Here is a 19,372-nt window from a genome sequence, read left to right as displayed (position 1 = left end):
ATAGTCTTACTTGACTAACTGGGGCCCAGGTCAGGAAGCAGACAGACTGGCTAAACCGACCGTTTGCTAGCTGCCTCAAGTCACAGAGGTCAGTTAATTCTCAGCACATAGAGACTCTTTCACCAGATATTTATTTACAATCAGGTCAATGATATTGCTGTAGATTAAGTGACCCCAACTAAGCAAAGCCAGAGGCGACAGCAGCAAGGAACCGAATCTCCATCGGTGACAGAAAGGGGATAAAAACCTTGGGAGAAACCAGGCTCAGTTGGGGGGCCAGTTCTCCTCTGACGAGTAGGCAGGCAAACAGGTCAAACACAAACATCAGTCCAATCATGCAGTAAATCCAATGGGGCATTCCAAGAGACGTGAACAAGGAAACAGGCAGAATCGTAAATAAACAGGCAGTCAGAATAATCACAAGGAAAACAGTCGGTAAGGCAGGTAAACTGGCAATACTTCACAGTGAAGTAACATGCTGACTCATGTTAAATAGTCTCAAACAGGAAATGACTGTAGAAGCAGAGGTAGTGGTGAACAGTCAATACTCAGGTGAGAGCTCCAGCTGTGGCGTGGGGTTACAGAATCCCCCTCCCTATGAGTGCCTCCTGGCACTCGGTGCGGACGTCCCCGTGGTCGTGGTGCTGGTCGATCGGGTCTGGCTCGATGGAAGTCCTCCCTGAGAGACGGATCCAGAATGTCGCTGGCGGCTACCCATGACCTCTCCTCAGGTCCATAGCCCTCCCAGTCTACCAAATATTGGAGCTGACCCCCTCTCCTTCTAGAGTCGAGTGACAGCTTGACCTTGTAGGCCGGCGCTCCATCAATGTCCAGTGGCGGCGATCTAGAGTCTCATGATTGGGGTCAGCATCTGGGTTGACCAGTTTCAGAGACATGGAAGAGAGATATGGTAATTAGCAGGAAGCTCTAATTGGTACGTGACTTAATTGAATCTTTGTAGAATTTTGAAAGGACCAACATACCTTGGGCTGAGCTTCCTACTTGGTAGCCACAACTTGAGATCCTGTGTAGAGAGCCAGACCCGTTCTCCTGGTTGGTAGGGAGGGTGTGGCTGACGTTGCTTGTTATCCTGGAGTTCCTGTACTCTGACAGCTCGTTGGAGGCGGACGTGAGCGCTGTCCCAAACCCTCTCGCTACGACGAATCCAGTCATCCACAGCAGGGAGTGATGATGGTTTGCAAGACCACAGGAACATAGTGGGTTGGTATCCGAGGATGCACTGGAAAGGGGTCAGACCTGTTGATGAATGAGTCAGTGAGTTCTGTGCATACTCTGCCCACGGGAGGTACTCACATGCACCATGTCACTCACGTTGTATTCTTCACCCACAGAAAAACCTTTTTTGCATAAAATGCTATTAAAAGTGCATTTTCTCTTTTTCTTGGCCACACTGGCCATGACTACTTAGGCCGTTCACATATCATGCCTAAAAACGTGTAGGAAATGCTAGGAAATAACCTGACCATACAGCGCGTGCGCTCTCCAATTTGAGATGGTTGAATGTTGAGGAGGCGTTTGTCCACCAGTCAACAGTTTGATTGATGTATGACTCAGCCTATCGACTAACGCTTTTATTGCTCTCCTCTGAACTATTGGACATAAGTTAACAGTACGCCTATGGACGTATCCCTTTATTTATTAGGCAGGGTCGAATGAAAATGGGGGACAGATGCTCAATTTGTCTGAGGCGGGACAAAGGGTAAAATTGCTATACAGTACAACGTAAAGCGGGACAGGTGGTCACTCTATTCGCGCCAGTTATTCAGCCAAAGTGTAGGCCTATGTATTTCAGATTTGTGTCTAGTACTATATAAATTACAAAGGTTTAATTGGCATCTGTATTTCAAATGACTCGACCAACCACAACCCGAATATCATAAAAATAATTTTTGGATGACTCGTAACCACGGGTGACCGCAGGCACCCGCTCATTTCGGATCAAACTGCGCATCACTGGTATATATATATATTGGGAGTTGATGTATGAAATTCTAGGTATTGGCAGTTGAATCCACATAATTCTACTTTTTTTGTTACCCCCTTTTTGTTTTTATATATCTTCTTTTTCTATGTTACCTCCCCTGCTGACCCCTAGACTGGGAGGAGAACGTAACAAATGGGGGCTCGTCCGTTCCCATTAATAATAGTGTTTAGTCACTCATTCGTGGGTAAGTCTACTTTTTTCTTCATAAGCTGTTTGGCAGTTGTTTTTTGGTATGGCGAGGAAACTGTGGTGGTATGATGGACTTTGACTTGATTAAGTCCACTCTCTCTCCTACCACAGAAGTTTTTGAGCATTGTAGGAAAGCGGATTTAATTTTGATTGCTAACCTTTTTAATATTACTGTTTGAACAAAAGCAGCGAAACATGTTATCAAGCAAGAACTGCGCGATAAACTAGAAGAAATGGGAATTGTACCAGAACCCTCTGGGGCAGGGAGGAGGTGTCGCCTGACATAGCAGAGGGAGCTGTGTCGGATAATGGCCCTCCTGGTGTTCCTGCGGTAGAACCTTCTGTCGACGAAAGCTGCCGTTAAAGATGAAATAACTTGATTTAATGATTAAAAAACAAGAGCATCAAACAATGCTGGTTAAATTGCACATGATAGAGGTGGAGACTGATCGTGATATTTAATTGCATCAGATGGGTCGAAAAGAAAAACAAGAATTTAAAAGCAAACCTGTACCTTTGCCTCAGTCACAAACTCCTTCTACTAGCTCTCCTTCTGATAGCCATTTTGCTGCACTTCAAAATATTATCAGATGGAATTGATGTTAATGACGTTGAAATTCTGCAGCAGAGCGATGATATCTAAGATCATTATCTAGTCTTGTGTATACTGCATTTAGCTAAAACTCTAGATTTGACTCCTCGTTTCAAATTTATTAGAACCATCACTTCAACCACAATAGACTGCTTTCTAAACAATCTTCCTGACTTGTGCCATTTGTCTTTTTCCTATATTTATTGCACACAATTATTGCATTGAGTTACTCCATCTGAATTAGGAGCTGAAAACAGATTCCTATTCCATAACCTTTTAAAGTCCTGTGTTACACTTGTTATTTTCTGTGGCTTAAATAAAGATTAAATACATTAAGACCATCAGGTCTGTACCCAGCAAGGGTTATGTTTAGGAGTTTAAGATCAGATCTTGTTCTCTACATTCCTTAACAAAAACATTTCTTATTTTTAGTATCTGTAAATCTCACCCTAGAACTTTATTTAAATATATTTTTGCCTTCTCCAACTATCCATACCACCAATGAACAGAATTACAACAGCAGTGCTGAAAATAATTAATACAAATGAAAACATGAGTTAGGTTTCTGTCATTTTATTTATTCATTTATTTTTACAGTTTTAGTTTCAACATTTTTTTCAGTACCAAATAAACTCACATTGACAATCACATCATCTAGGACATGTGTTTGTATCAATGTACAGTGCTAATTTGCATGCCAGTTAATACATAATATTTATATCACTTAATCGTTTTTATGCTTTTCTATTACCTATTATTATGCATTTGTCAAATACGTTTTGTCTTTGGTTTAATTTAAATGCAGTAGCCGTGTGTTTCCAAACACACACTAAGGTAGGATGAATAGCATTGAATGGGAATTTACTCTACAGTTCTTCAGACAAAACAAAAAGCAAAACACACATCTCACTGGATCTTACATGATCTCTTTTCCATCACTGCTTCAGATACGGCAGAAGAACATTGACGCAGCCTTGATCTATTTTTAAATGTATATTAACATTACGCAAGCTCAAGCAAACAGCTGTAAAGGGTGAGACATTTTCCAGAACTTATATGGTCTGCTGGCTTCTTGTGTTTCTCAAGTAAGCCCTATGTTATTCCATGAACATTCTCACTTCTGCCAAAAGCAGATTCAGGGTCTTGAAGAAATTAAAGAAGGAATGTAGCTCCCTTTTGCTGCTACAATTAAATGCATCTCCATTTAACCCCTCACTATTGGACAAAGCTGTCAACATTATACCTCATTTATCATTCTGTCATGTAAAAGTGCAAGTTAATTTCCAGTCTGTAAGGAATGTGCATGTTGATTTACTGTAGGATAAAAAGATAATGAAACAGACTCTACACTACAATCATTTTATCTGGACTGTTTGTTTTCTTCACTGCTTTGCTTTCTATATACCATGTGCCTTGTACTGCTTTTTTTAACCGTTTTATTTTTATAATAATTTTTATTTTTGTAACATGCCCTTATTTGTATAGCTGTACTTTATATTTAAACTGTATCTATCTGTATCTTTATGCTCTACTGTTAGTGTTATCTGTATGCACCATGGGTCTGAGAGTAACACAGTTTAAATTCTTGATATGTATGTACTGTACAAGTGGAAGAATTGACAATAAAGCAGACTTGACTTGAAAGGATGGACACACACAAAACAAACTATCAGGCACAAATTTGCGTGTTCCATTTATTTTCTGGTCACATCTGCTTTCCTCTGTGTAGGATATTTTATTCATAAACTGTTCACCAGATTTGCTGTCTGAGCTGTTTGAACCACTGCAAGGTGTAAAGTAAACAGCAAGGGGATGCAAATAACTTTTTAATAAATTCTTTTCAACACCATGCCTTTAGGGGCTCTGTAGGGTGTCATATCAGATGTGCTAGGTCATATTTAGTTTGAGTTGCCAGTTCAGTCAACAAACTCATTAGGTGAAAACAGTGTCAGCCATGCACAGAGCACAGCCTTCTTTGATATGACTTATTAGTAAAAATGCTTGAGCTGCTAAAGTGCTGCAACTGTACACCAGAAGCATGAAGAACACAGCTGATCCAGAGCCAAGCAACAGGCTTAGGTATTAAATACCCTGTCTGTACAAACTATATAAGGAATGCTGGATCACACACAAATCTATGTGATGCTTTTTAACTACACTTTACCACTTCCAAAAGTGATGGCAAGTTTACTCTTGATATTCATAAGAATGTTAAGCACTCGACTGTTAAAGTATACATTAATGGCCAAAAGTCTTGGCAGTGACATACATTTTGTGTTTTGCGAGGTTTGCTGCTTAAGCTGTTGTGGTGTTCATTCACATTGTTTCTAGATTATTGTGTAGAGTGATCAGTTGTATTCTAAATATTGCTAAAAGCTTCATTAGTCAAAAAAATGAACTTTCCAAAAAAATTAAAAATTAGAATAATCTCACTGTTCTTTGATCCTGACACAAAAAACCAGCTAACATGAATTGACTAATGATATCTGCAGCATATGTGAAAGTGTGGATGAGTACTAGTCAGGTAAAATCACTAAATACCAATTAGACTGTAAGAGCTGACTGATTGCTATAAAAGGAGCGATGAAGCGCTTCCAATCATTGTGTTCTTGTTAACAATAGATACCTCAAAAGAAACACATGCAGCCATCGTTGCTTTGCATTGAAATGGTCTCACATGCAAAGAAATTGCTTTACCGAATCAAGAACTTCAAGGAGAGAGGTTCAACTGCAGTGAAGAAGTCTTCAGGATGTCCCAGAGTGTCCAGCAAATGCCAGGACTGTCTCCTCCTGAGGGGTCAGCTATGGAATCGTGTCTCCAGGGAGGCAGATCTTTTCTCAGGAATGGCAGCAGGATGGTATGAGAACCTGGTGTTGACAGCAGCCAGGTGTCAAGAAGGCCACCAAAGAAGCCAAGGAAATACTAAAATACTCCAGGACATACAAGGATTGGCCTGCAGAAGACTGGTGCAAAGTTATTTTCTCTTCAGTTAATTCTCCGCATATAGAGACTCTTTCACCTAGATATCACACTAGAGACTGAGGGCCCTATTTTCACAATCTAAATGTAAGGTGGAAAGCGCATGGCGCAGGTACACTCAGGGCGTGTCCAAATCCGCTTTTGCTATTTTAACAACGGAAAAATGGTCCGTGCGCCAGGGTGCATTTTTGAAATGGGTTGTCCCTATTCTCTTAATGAGTAATGGGCGTAACATTCATCTCCCATTCCCTTTAAGAGCGAGATGAGCTCACGCCATGGTGGAATCGCTATTTAAATGGTGGAATTTGTTGGCGTAATAGCTGAACATTTCTCAGTCGAAGAAACCAATCTTCTTCGCGCACGAGCAGATCATCTACAGGACAAGCAGGAATCAGTGTTAATTTTTACACAAATTTTTTATTTAGTTTAATTCTTAGTCTTTTGACTATAATTATTTTTAGTTTTAGTCAAGTTTTAGTCATCTGATTTGTTTTAATTTTTGTCTTATTTTAGTCGACTAAAATTGCTTGGTATTTTAGTCGACCAAAATAAGACTAAAATCAATAATCGATTTACTAGACAATTTTTTACTGCTGGTATAGGAAACAAACTTAACCAAAATATATAAAACACAAATTCAACTTTATTACAACACAACTGTGTCTTTATTTCAATTCAAAAGCTTTTATGCAGCAACAAACACTGTCATGATAATGTAAACAATTACTAGCTGCCAATTGACCATCAATAAAAGAAAAATAAAGTTAGATCCAGGACCTTAAAGCTTACAGCTGAGCTGAAAAATAAGTGCAAACATTTTTAATTTAAAGTAAATATTTAATAAGTTGGCAGCTAGGTGGATAAAAAAAGTACAAGATTTTATAAGGTATTCATTTGTCTATAGCAATATTGTATGTTTTAAATACCACAATATTGCTGGTCATTGACGTTTCACATCACTAATCTATAAATATTTGTGATATTGTCAACAAGTAGAACATTATAAAATATACTAAACATTAGAATTAATCAAATGTATGTCATAATTTTACGTATTAGTATGGTGCTCTCATCTAACTTGAGGAAGGGGCTATTTTACAGTACTTTTCAACATCGTTGTGAATTTACCTTTGAGAAAATGTCAGAGTGGCTCGACTGTAAATGTATTTTCAAATTGGTTGTGTTCTTGCCACGAATGATCGCTCCGCACGCTTGACACGGTTTTGTTTTGTTCGTCATCACACGTGAAGTGAGCCCACAAGTCTCCCCTTCTTTTTCTCCCAGCTGTGGACATTTTGTCGCTCTTTTAGACATCACCTCTTCGAATGCCATCTTCCCGGGAGCTCAGTCAAAAACTTAATACCTTCGCCTCACGTCTCAATAAGTCAGGCTCGGATTGGTTCTCTTCTCTCATGCAGTCTCGCCTGTTCCGTTTTGCCGGTTCTTTTGGTGATTCCTCGCATCTCTCCCATCGGATTTTCGTCACATTCTATTTTCGTCTCGTCCTTTATTCGTTGACGATAATGTCAATCAATTTAGTCATAGTTTTAGTCTCCATCAGTGACTTATTTTTTAGTTTTCGTTTCGTTTTCGTCCGCAAAAATATATTCATGACGAAAATAATGACGAAAATATTTAGTCAACGAAATTAACACTGGCAGGAATCCACCAAAGCTCTGCGCAATGAGTCATTTAATGTAGTGTACTGGCACGATTGTTCAATTAATTAGCCAATTTCATTCATCATTATAAGTAGTAATATGCTGAATTGCAAATAGGTAGCCTAGTTCTAATACACGCAATGACTATCTATCATTACATTTTTTATATTTATGTAGCCTACACAATAATATTTTTTGTATACTGTAATCATTTTATTTTTAATATTTGGCATGTTTGTGTGATTTAGACCATATCATTAGGGATGCACCGAAATTTCGGCCACCGAAAATTTTCGGCCGAAAATGGCCTTTTCGGTTTTCGGCCGATAGACTTTTATCACCGAAACAACACGGCCGAAATGTTGTGATGACGCAAACAGAAACTGTGACCTGCACGTGCACCTGAATAGCGCAGACCACGAGCTCCCCGCGACATTCACTTAACACCAGTGGGAACATTCTCTCTCTTCTTACTCCTTTATTCGCAGCACTAAAGCGTCTCCTAACAAAGAGATTAAGACGGACCATGAAGTAAAAACAAAGAAAAGTACAGTCTTATAGAGTCTGTTAGCACACGTCTCACTGAGATCTTGTCGGATCCTCTGCACCTCATCGCGAATGTGCTTGATCCGCGTTATAAAGACCATTACTTGGATGCGGAAATAAGGCAGCGCGCACGAGAAATGATCCAGGCCGCGCTGGATGCGGAGAACCCGCATTAAGGCGGAGAAGCGCCAAGCGCAGGAGACAGATCCTCAAATAATAATAATACGTTGGCTATTTTGTTCTTAGGCTACTATATATATATATATATATATATATATATATATATATATATATATATATATATATATATATATATATATACACACACACACACACACACACACACACAAACATATATAGATACATTATATAAGATTGTAGCCATATTTATGCTAGATTTTCTGCTAGATTTCTGCTTTAATTTGATAAAAATGTTTATTTATGCCCTGGCCCTATTTAAATACACTCTCTCAAATATTTCTCAAATGTCAGGCAGATGACAAGCTCAACTGCTCAACAGCTAGATGGTTATCTGTCTGAAGTCCCCATCCCCAGAAGTGATAACAGTCTTGCCAACTGGAGAGGTAATGCACTTTCTAGTCCTACATAGAAAAATTTAAAATGCACTTCACCTAAATGCACTTTGTTTTTACGAGAGAACTGTTCATTTTAAAACCTTTCTGCAGGCCAGTAGGCCTGTACATTATTATTAAATATACACATGAGTGGGATAAATTTTTTGTTTGAATTTTATTTTGTACTGTGCATTGTTGCAATGTGCTTAATAAATATTTGCATCATTTGTAATTATGTATTTTTATGTTTTTAAGTTATGTAATTGTAATTATCTTTGCAACTTTAATATTAATTTATGCAATTGCAATGTCTTAATTTTAGTAAAGTTAGTACACGGTCATAGCAATAAATGCAATGGTACTAATAATTGGCATAATTTCTTTCGGTGTTTCGGTTTCGGTTTTCGCCCTTGGTTTTCTCTTTTTCGGTTTCGGCCAAGAATTTTCATTTCGGTGCATCCCTACATATCATACTACTGAGACTTGATACTTGAGAATTATTGACAAACTAGTTTGCTGTTTGACACTGTAAAGCTACTTTCACACTATCAAAACTGTATAAAGTGCTGTACAAATGAAGGTGACCTGACTTGACCTTAGACTTTTTATTTTTATTTATGAAAATGAATTTTTTATTGGTTTTCTTTTGTATATAACAACACATACCAGTACAAAATTAAATAAATAAATACACTGTATACAAAACAGCACAGACAAAAGTAATTATAATAAATAACAATAATAATAATAGAGATGACATTTAAATGCAAAACAGGGTAAGCAAAATCATACTTCAAAGGATATTAGATCCATGCCTGAAGTAATAATCTGATTAAAATTCTCCCACGTCAACATCCATGTGATTTTCATTCACTTTAGCTAACATTTTTTTCATATGATACATATTCTATCATAAATTCAATTCACATTTTAAGTGAAGGACATTGAGTATCTTTCCGTGATTACACCTACAGTAACAAGGGAAAACTCTTTATATTTAATCTGAGGAATTTCAGATTTATCTCCTAAAAGACAAATCCTTGATGAAAATGGAAAATCAAATCCTAAACATCTACCAAGATATTTCAACAATTTCCCCAAAATGTTGACTCTTTGAACATTGCCTGAGTGTCACAGTTCATGAATGCATTGTTTCCTGCTTGTCTCATGTTTATGTTGTTACGTGTTGTGAGTGGGCGTGACCGCCATCATAACCTGATCAGTGGCCAGCAGTTCTCACTCACGACGCCAGCTGCAGCTAATCTTCTCACCTACAAATATTCATCCATTTCTCATCTCTCAGATCGTTGTTCAGGTGTCATCACCAGGATCTATCACTACCTTTCACCAGTGTACACTACTTACCATCTAACCTGCCCAGTGCTGTCCATCGAGGTCCCTGCGCCACCTGCCATCAGCCGAAGATTTACTAATATATATTTCTGTCAATAAAAAGTTACTTGCATTTTGCTTCCTGTCTTCTATCCCTGACAGAACGATCTGACCACCTGATGGAGACAGCGAATAACCCATCTTCATCCCTAGTGGAATTTCTTAACACCAGCATCTGTCGAATGGATTCCCAGGAGAAGAATCTCAGCAACACGGGTCGCGCCATACAGGCTTTGGTGGCGCAGGTGTTACAACTCCTGCGAGCTTCCACTGCGCCGCCCATGCCGGACGCCCCCCCCTCAGAGAGCCCCTCCCAGTCGGAGCCCCGCATTCAAGTTCCAGAGCCATATTCCGGTGAACCTAGCTTTTCTAACATGATGCTCTATGCAGTTTTCTCTCCAACCCAGAACCTTCAACACTGAATGAGCCAAGGTCGCATTTGTGTTGACAAGCCATGCTGCATCTCATTCCAGATGCTTGCCGCTGAAATGAGACCTGTTTTTGATCAGGCCATCGCCGGGAGAGAGGTGGCCAGAATGCTTGTGGACCTGCGACATGGAGAGAGATCGGTTTCTTCTCCATCGAGTTCAGAACTTTAGCGGTAGAGTGTCAATGGAATGAGGAGGGCAAGTGGGACATGTTCCTACATGGGTTGGCTGACTGCACCCAGAGAGAGATCTAAGCCTTGGATCTTTTGACAACTCTTATTGGACTTATTGAGTTGGCTCTGAGACTACATGCACGACTGTCCCAAGATGAGCGATGGACCCTGCCCAGTCATACTCCTAGAGGAGCTGCTGGTCCACGAATCAGTGGCGGGGACGCAGTCAGTCCCGTCTACGATCACAAGCCCATGCAGCCCATGCTGGCGCCGATACAGGATGGCTGCCTCCGTGACGAGCTCCGCATATGTTTTTGTGTTTTTGTTAGTTTGTCCTGTCTTTAGTTATATTCCTGCCATCAGTTTCACCAGGGAAGAACTGCTGAACATTCGGCAGAACGCACCACAAGATGTTTTACCGGATTTCAATTATTCAGATGTTTTAGTGAACGTTGTTATCGGAGGAGCGGCGGCACTGATCAAGCGCTTCAGGACGCGCAGACGGGGGAAGCGAGCGGGAGCGCTCGTCAGACTCAGGAAGCGCGGATTTCGAACGCCGTTGCCTAGCATCCATCTGGCAAATCTCCGCTCTCTACCCAACAAAACGGACGAACTCCTTCTGCTTTCTCGGACAAATAAGGATTTCACACACTCTGCTGCTCTGTGTTTCACGGAAACCTGGCTGAATGACACCATACCGGACAGCGCGCTCCATCTGCCGGGATTTCAGCTGTTTAGAGCGGATCGTGAATCAGAATCCACTGGGAAATCGCGCGGTGGCGGGACATGCTTTTACATCAATGAACGGTGGTGTACAGATGTAACTGTGTTAAAGAAGACGTGCTGCTCAAATCTCGAAACACTCTTCATTAACTGCAAGCCGTTCTATTCGCCGCGGGAGTTTCACTCGTTCATTCTGGTCAGTGTTTACATCCATCCTCAAGCGCATGTGAGCTCAGCTTTACAGAAACTCGCTGATCAGATCACATACACAGAACAACAACACCCGGACTCTGTTTTAATCATTCTCGGGGACTTTAATAAAGCCAATCTCTCCCGTGAACTGCCAAAATACAGACAGCATGTTACATGTCCCACAAGAGACAGTAATATATTGGATCACTGTTACACCACAATAAAGGATGCATTTCACTCTGTTCCACGAGCAGCTTTGGGACGTTCTGATCACCTTCTGGTTCATCTTATACCGTCCTACAGGCAGAAACTAAAATCAGCTAAACCTGTATCAAGGACTGTAAAAAGATGGACTAATGAAGCAGAGCAGGATTTACAATCTTGTTTTGACCTCACTGATTGGAGTGTTTTTGAAGCTGCTGCCACCGATCTGGATGAACTCACAGAGACCGTAACATCATATATCAGTTTCTGTGAGGATATGTGTATTCCTACAAAGACTCAACTAATTTACAATAATGACAAACCGTGGTTCAGTGCAAAACTCAGACAGCTCCGTCAGGCCAAAGAAGATGCTTACGTGAAGGGGGACAATGTCTTGTATAAACAGGCTAAATACACATTGGAAAAGGAGATCAAAGTGGCAAAGAGGAATTATTCTGAAAAAATAAGGACTCAGTTCACTTCCAACGACTCCGCATCAGTGTGGAAAAGTCTAAAGAAGATCACCAATTACAAGACACCACCCCCCAGCACCGTAGAGAATCAACGACTGGCAGACGATCTGAACGAGTTTTACTGCAGGTTTGAAAGAACACCCATCACCTGCCCTGAACGCCTCCCCACACAACCATTCACACCCTTCACAACTCCTGCAACCAGCCCTGAATGCCTCTCCAAACTACCGTTCACACCATTAAAACCTCCTGCAACCCATCCTGAACACCTTTCCAATCAAGCACTCTCACCATTCTCACCTCCTGCATCCCCCCTCTCCCCCACACCTGCAATTCAGATCAGCGAGGATGCGGTGCGCCAGGTCTTCCGGAAGCAGAAAAGGAAAAAAGCACCAGGCCCAGATTGTGTTACACCAGCCTGTCTGAAATCCTGTGCTGACCAGCTGGCCCCCATCTTCACACAGATCTTCAACAGATCGCTGGAGCTGTGCGAAGTCCCTTCATGCCTCAAACGTTCCACCATCATCCCCATCCCTAAGAAACCCAAAATTACAGGACTAAATGACTACAGGCCTGTGGCTCTAACGTCTGTAGTCATGAAGTCATTTGAAAAACTGGTGCTGGCCCACCTGAAGGACATCACTGGACCCTTGCTGGATCCTCTTCAGTTTGCCTACAGAGCAAACAGGTCTGTGGACGATGCAGTAAACATTGGACTGCATTATGTTCTGCAACACCTAGACAGACCGGGGACTTATGTGAGGATCCTGTTTGTGGACTTCAGCTCGGCCTTCAACACGATCATCCCAAACCTCCTCCTGCCCAAACTAAATCAGCTCTCCGTGCCCACCTCCGTCTGTCAGTGGATCAACAGCTTCCTGACAGACAGGCAGCAGCTAGTGAGGCTGGGAAAATACACATCCAGCACCCGTACAATCAGCACCGGAGCTCCCCAGGGCTGCGTTCTCTCCCCACTGCTCTTCTCCCTCTACACCAACGATTGCACATCTAAGGACCCCTCTGTCAAGCTCCTGAAGTTTGCAGATGACACCACACTCATCGGCCTCATTCAGGACGGTGACGAGTCTGCTTACAGACAGGAGGTAAAAGAGCTGGCTGTCTGGTGCAGTCTCAACAACCTGGAGCTTAACACGCTCAAAACAGTGGAGATGATCGTGGACTTCAGGAGAAACCCCCCTGCACTCCCCCCACTCACCATCATGAACAGCCCTGTGACTGCAGTGGAGTCATTCAGGTTCCTGGGAACCACCATCTCTCAGGACCTGAAGTGGGACATTCACATTGACTCCATCGTAAAAAAGGCCCAGCAGAGGTTGTACTTTCTCCGCCAGCTGAGGAAGTTTAACCTGCCACAGGAGCTGCTAAAACAGTTCTACTCCACCATCATTGAATCCATCCTCTGCACTTCAGTAACTGTCTGGTTCAGCTCAGCTTCTAAATCTGACCTCAGAAGACTACAGAGGGTAGTCCGGACTGCTGAGCGAATCATCGGTTCAACTCTCCCATCTATTCAAGAACTGTACTTATCCAGAGTGAGAAAAAGGGCTGTCAAAATCACTCTGGACCCCTCACATCCAGCACACTCCCTCTTTGAACTGTTGCCATCTGGTCGACGCTACAGAGCACTGAGCACTAGAACGACCAGACACAGGACCAGTTTCTTCCCTCAGGCAATCCATCTTATGAACAGCTGACAATAATGGCGAACACACTACACTTTATATTTATATACACATACACTTTATTTATCTAACACACATACTTAGTATACACTTAATTTTGCACACAATATATATGTACATACATAACTTCACTTTGTAATATACCTGCCTACAATTGTCATTTGTATATTGTCATTCACTGTCTGCATATTTGTATTTTTTATTCTTTTATTATGTGTTTTATGTTCTGTCGCTGTCATTCTGTTGTACTGCAGAGCTTCTGTCACGAAAACAAATTCCTCGTATGTGTAAACATACCTGGCAATAAAGCTCATTCTGATTCTGATTCTGATTCTGATTCTGAGGTAGGGTGAGCTTGGCTTTCCTGGGAGGAGAAGGAAAGTTGGAGATCCCAGGGCCTTGCCTCTACTGCGGTGGATCAGGCCATTACACTAACAACTGTCCGGTAAAAGGCCAATCCCAATAGTAAGTATGAGGCTACTATCGGGTGGGATCTTCACCGAGAAGACCTCATCCACATCTATGCTCCTCCTGGTAAGACTGAGATAGTCAGCACACACCCACGACTGTCAAGCACTTCTGGACTTCGGGGCTGAAGGTAATTTCATGGACCATCACACAAAAGGCTGTACACACCCTCAACGGCCAAGAACTTCCTACCATTTCACTCACCACTGGAGAGACTAACCTCATCATGTCAGGCAACCACTCAGAGATCATCTCTTTTTATATATTAGACTCTCCTCTTGCACCCATAGTAGTTTTGGACACCCTTTGCACATCTGTCACAACCCTAAAGTGGACTGGCAACTGTGATCTGTCTTGGCCTGGAGAAATAAGTGTCATGAGTCTTGTGTTGTGTTTGCTTGTCCATCTGTTTGTGTGTCAGTGTTTCAGGAGGAAGCAGTGGATTTGTCTAATTTGATAATACCTAGAATATCAAAATCAACTGCGGGCATCAGATCTTTTTCCTGTTTGGCGCCTAAACTCTGGAATAACCTACCTAACATTGTTCGGGAGGCAGATACACTCTTGTAGTTTAAATCTAGATTAAAGACCCATCTCTTTAACCTGTCGTACACATAACATACTAATATGATTTTAAAACCCAAATCCGTTAAAGGATTTTTAGGCTGCATTAATTAGGTAAACCGGAACCGGGAACACTTCCCATAACACCCTATGTACTTGCTACATCATTAGAAGAATGGCATCTACGCTAATATTAGTCTGTTTCTCTCTTATTCCGAGGTCACCGTAGCCACCAGATCCAGTCTGTAACCAGATCAGAGGGTCACTGCAGTCGCCCGGATCCAGTACGTATCCAGACCAGATGGTGGATCAGCAAGGACCTCTACATCCCTGAAAGACAGCGGAGACCAGGACAACTAGAGCCCCAGATACAGATCCCCTGTAAATACCTTGTCTCAGAGGACCACCAGGACAAGACCACAGGAAACAGATGATTCTTCTGCACAATCTGACAGGAATTGAACTACTGGTTTCGTCTGGTCAGAGGAGAACTGACCCCCAACTGAGCCTGGTTTCTCCCAAGGTTTTTTTCTCCATTCTGTCACCGATGGAGTTTCGGTTCCTTGCCGCTGTCACCTCTGGCTTGCTTAGTTGGGGTCACTTCATCTACAGTGATATCATTGACTTGATTGCAAATAAATGCACAGACTCTATTTAACTGAACAGAGATGACATAACTGAATTCAATGATGAACTGCCTTTGACTATCATTTTGCATTATTGACACACTGTTTTCCTAATGAATGTTGTTCAGTTGCTTTGACACAATGTATTTTGTTTAAAGCGCTATATAAATAAAGGTGACTTGACTTGACTTGACGTGCCCGTGGAGTATCTCAACCTGAAGGAAGTGTTCAGTAAGTCTCGTGCTGCTTCTCTTCCTCCACATCGTCACTGTGACTATGCCATGGATTTACTGTCAGGTAAGTCTCCGCCTAAAGGCAAATTATATTTGCTTTCTGTTCCGGAAAGGAAGTGTAACCCAGATCACTAATCACTAATCTAGTAATTAATAAATATTTTAATTTTCATTAATATATCTTTAGTATTTATATGAAAATGCAGATTGAAGTTAATTTACATTATATTATAAATCTAGAAAAAGGAAATCGCTAAAGTTGAGTAGTGAGGTGAAAGGTTAGTCCTGCCCCCCTGCAAAAGATAGTGCACAAGCAATCAGAACGATAGCGAACTTGAACGAGAGCAGACGCAGTTGCGAATGATAAATGTAATAAGAATCATTTGAGTAATCAAATCTAGATGATTATCAAGTTTGAAGTATAAACCATTGATGTATATAATTTTTTGAATGTTAACTGATGTTAGAACGAGGTCGTGATGAAACGGACGCAAGAGAATTAATCAACATCTTTTCCGGGGAGAAACACATTTATTCTTGTTTTCTGATTTATACCTTTCCTTGGCTTGTGTTCCTGAATCTGTCCTTGCCGAATATTCATATTCTGGTTTGGACTGGCGAGCCATTCCACCAACTCGTACCTGAAACAGAGAAAAGAGAGTGAAATCTGCTGAACTGGTAGGATCAAACTATTTTTGATTTTTTTAGCTTTGAGTTTTTTTCTTCTCCAAGATTTTTTTTTTGCCTGGATCTTCAGTGGATCTATTTTTTTCCCTCTCCTGGATTAAATTTTTCCACTTTTGATGAACATTGCTTTATATTTTTGAATTTGAGATAGACACTGATCTTTAACTGAAACTCAACTAAACATTAAGACTGAGTTTTAACGGGAAAACTGAAAAAATGATTTTGAAATTGAATGTGTGGAAATTATTATTAATTTCTGTTTTCTGAATCTGAACCTTGATTTGGGGATTTTGAATTTTTCTTATTCCTTTTGTTATTCTGATGTTTTTATATGGTATTTTGATTCTGTCATTTCATTCATGGGGAAGTCGTGGCCTAATGGTTAGAGGGTTGGACTCCCAATCGAAGGGTTGTGGGTTCTAGTCTCGGGCCGGATGGAATTGTGGGTGGGGGGAGTGCATGTACAGTTCTCTCTCCACCTTCAATACCACGACTTAGGTGCCCTTGAGCAAGGCATCGAACCCCCAACTGCTCCCTGGGCGCCGCAGCATAAATGGCTGCCCACTGCTCCGGGTGTGTGCTCACAGTGTATGTGTGTGTGTGTGTGTTCTCTGCTCTGTGTGTGTGCATTTCGGATGGGTTAAATGCAGAGCACAAATTCTGAGTATGGGTCACCATACTTGGCTGAATGTCACTTCACTTTCACTTTTTTTCACTTTCATTGCCAATTTAAAAGAGAATGACTGAAGTCAACGAATAACCAATCAGAACAATACATTATTTTTCACATATCACTTACCTTTGCTCCAGTGAGACGATCCTTATCTTCTGATTCTGGTCCAAAAGCATTCCCAGTGATTTAGAATTTATTAATATAGAATTCATAGAGTTTTACACAATAGTAGGACCCCGTTACAGAAGGCTATGGAGAAATATATTTGTGATTCTCTAGCTATCCTCCCTTCCTCTTCTCCAGCGCGGGAGGGGTTCTTTTTTGTGGGGAAGAAGGACGGATATCTGCGACCTTGTATTGATTACCGGGGACTGAACAGCATCACTGTATGGAATACTTATCCTTTGCTCTTGATGTCTTCAGCCTTCGAGAGGTTGCAGGGAGTGTCGATCTTCACAAAATTGGATTAATGTAATGCTTATAATTTGGTCCGTATTAGGAAGGGTGATGAATGAAAGACCGCTTTTAACACCCCCAGGGGGCACTTTGAATATTTGGTCATGCCTTTCGTTTTGTCCAACTCCCCAGAGGTCTTCCAGGCATTAGTCAACAATGTGCTGCGAGATATGGTCGATCGGTTCATATATGTGACCAATCACAGAAAGTAGGGACACAAGTCGGTTCTGGGGCATTTTGAGTTGTTCACAGATTCTGAAAGTGTAGTCTCCAAGCTTTCCAACGATGTGTAACACATGGAAATCTGATAATATTTGGAAAAGTTGTGGCCATTTGAAGGTAGGCACTCAAACAAGCTCAAAAGGGTGAAAAATGGCCTCTAAACATTGTGCAGTTCTCACCTGTTCTTACCTGTTGGGAGTGACAATAGGGCTCATTTATATTTCATTTAGATAAGCCATACCCCCTGTAAAGCTGCATGGTTGCATAGCAACGACAGACACAACGGGAAAAATCGGACCGCATACTATTAATAATAAAGGAGAATGTGCATTGTAAATGTCAGTAATTTATATTTTTTGACTTTTATAAAAATGATTTATAGGCTGAAATATGTGAGTTTTATCTTTTTATAAATACCATTGTAAGGTCCAGACACTCGGCCCAAGGAAGGTATCCGGTGCTGGATGAAGGTTTCCTGCGTGTTCTGTCTTTCAGCGCGTAAAGTTATTCAGTTTAGGTTAAACTCAAATCTGACTCCATTTTATTATTTAATCTGACTCCATTTTAGTATGACCTCGAATTTAGGTTGAAATGCAAATTGGTTGTATGCCTTTTTAATTAATATTCTTCTGACATTTGATTATTCTAGTTAACTCTATTTTTATATTAACTCATTCATTCGGGTGCTCATGTTGCTAACAAGGATACAATGTAATCTACTAGTCAATTATTACAGAGTAAGACAGAATAGAATCAAAATGTAACAATTTATTTACAGTCAGGTAGATATGTATTTTGCCAATTACATATCCAATTGAAACACATCAAATCATATCAATACAAAACATCAAATTCTCAAAGATGAATCTAAAAGTAAAATATGCATACCTGACCTTAGAAAATACATAGTATGAAGTGAAGAGACACACAACACACTACGGGCTTTCTGGCTACAGAAATCGCCCTGATCCTCTTGCTGCAATCATTTAAATACCTCAGACCAAGACAAACATCCCCCGAGATGAAGACAGAAACTAACAATTGGAATTTGCATTACCTCAGGTCCCAAGCCTGGGTGGTTTTACAACTCAATGGGAACAGGGGGTAATTTACATGGAGGGCCCTAGGAAAGGACACTCCCATCACAGTAATCAAGATATCTCCTGACTCTTCAGATCTGTATTATCTTCTAATCTACTTTTGTGAGAGTGAGACCATTGTACCAGTTGCACTGAGACATTTCCAATGATACTAAACATGAGTGTTAGTTCACTTGCATTGACATTTTCATGTAATCATTTTGAGCAGACTGAGTAGAAGGAAGAATGGGTGAAGGGATTTAAAATGAAACAAATGGCCAGAAGGGGAGGAGGTCTCCTGCTCCTCCACTCTGCGGGGTGTCTCGAAGATGCCTGTGTATGTTTGTATTGTCTGTTTCTCAGGAGCTCAAAGTATCTCAGGTTCTTTCGTCCTTACACCATCTAAAAGGCTATTATAGTAATGGCGGTTTTTGGCAAGTGATACGATGCTAACGATTACAATTAAAACGACAGTCCTGAGCTAGCTAATAACAATAGGTAGATATGAGAAAGTCTAAACATGGACTA

At 41.0% G+C, this 19,372-nt stretch overlaps 1 long non-coding RNA gene across 1 annotated transcript; it reads right to left on the bottom strand.

Moving 5' to 3' along the window:
- Positions 1-212: 212 nt before the first annotated feature.
- Positions 213-5,770, bottom strand: LOC113047600 (uncharacterized). The gene is made up of 4 exons (XR_003276312.1): positions 5,484-5,770; positions 2,441-2,548; positions 984-1,257; positions 213-871 (listed from the first exon to the last, which is right to left on the bottom strand). It is a non-coding gene; the product is annotated as an uncharacterized LOC113047600 (long non-coding RNA).
- Between the last annotated feature and the right edge of the window lie 13,602 nt (positions 5,771-19,372).

This window comes from Carassius auratus, chromosome 28 (assembly GCF_003368295.1).
Source record: "Carassius auratus strain Wakin chromosome 28, ASM336829v1, whole genome shotgun sequence".
Classification (NCBI taxonomy): Eukaryota; Metazoa; Chordata; class Actinopteri; order Cypriniformes; family Cyprinidae; genus Carassius; species Carassius auratus.
This window is presented reverse-complemented; position numbering and strand designations above follow the sequence as displayed.